We start from the raw sequence: 839 nt of genomic DNA, 5'->3' as shown, positions 1-839 counted from the left end.
CTGGCAGCGCATGGGTCTCCAGCCCTGGCTGATCGTTGGGCCCCTGTTGCGCCCAACACACTCATTCAGACCGGCAGCCGACCTTGCTGGAGGGCGTGAGCTGGCATGGGAGTCTGTCCTGGTGACTGCACAGTGTATAAAGTGACAGCGCTGTCCCTGACCCCACCTGGTGCCCTGTGAACAGCAGCTGCCGTGGTCTTCATCGTCAGCAGGTGACTGCTCTTGGGGACTCTATGGCACTCGCGGCTTGCAGGGCAGGGAAGGTGTACAGGCTTGAGGTGGAAGCCCCGGGTGTCGATCTGGGGTGTGGCCTCAGCACTTGGGCAGGTGCCCACAAGCTTTGAGCCCCACGTCCTGCCTGCCAGGTAATGGTGTGAGGCTGTGCCTCGTGGGGCATGGGTGAAATGCTGCAGGACTGTGAATGCCAGCCCGAGGCCCACGCTGAGGAACCAATTCGTGACAAAATTCAGCCTCGTGTTGTAAACTCTCAGCATTGGTGTGCTTGCTGATGTCGGCGCAGGCAGCCAATCGCCTTCCTTCTCAGCAAGGGACTCCGGGAGGCCCCAGCGGGCAGACGAGAACGGTTGTCTCTGCCCAGCATTAGCCAAGGACCCGAAGGCGGGGCACGACGGGTGCCCACTCTGCCCAGAGCCCTCGCTCAGACACGCTGGGTCCCGCCACAGCCTCAGGGGCTCTGCAGTCCTTCCGTGGGGGCACTGCTCGTCACCCCCACCACTGAACTGCCAGCACTCGCTTGTGGCCGGCTGGCGCGATGACCGGTTCTTCTTCATTTCGATGCTGTTACTCACGAGCAGATGTAACCTTCACCAACCCACCGA

Source organism: Carlito syrichta, unplaced genomic scaffold (genome assembly GCF_000164805.1).
Source record: "Carlito syrichta isolate Samal-C Ts95f unplaced genomic scaffold, Tarsius_syrichta-2.0.1 Scaffold316506, whole genome shotgun sequence".
In the NCBI taxonomy this organism is placed as follows: Eukaryota; Metazoa; Chordata; class Mammalia; order Primates; family Tarsiidae; genus Carlito; species Carlito syrichta.
Note: the sequence above shows the minus strand (reverse complement) of the source record.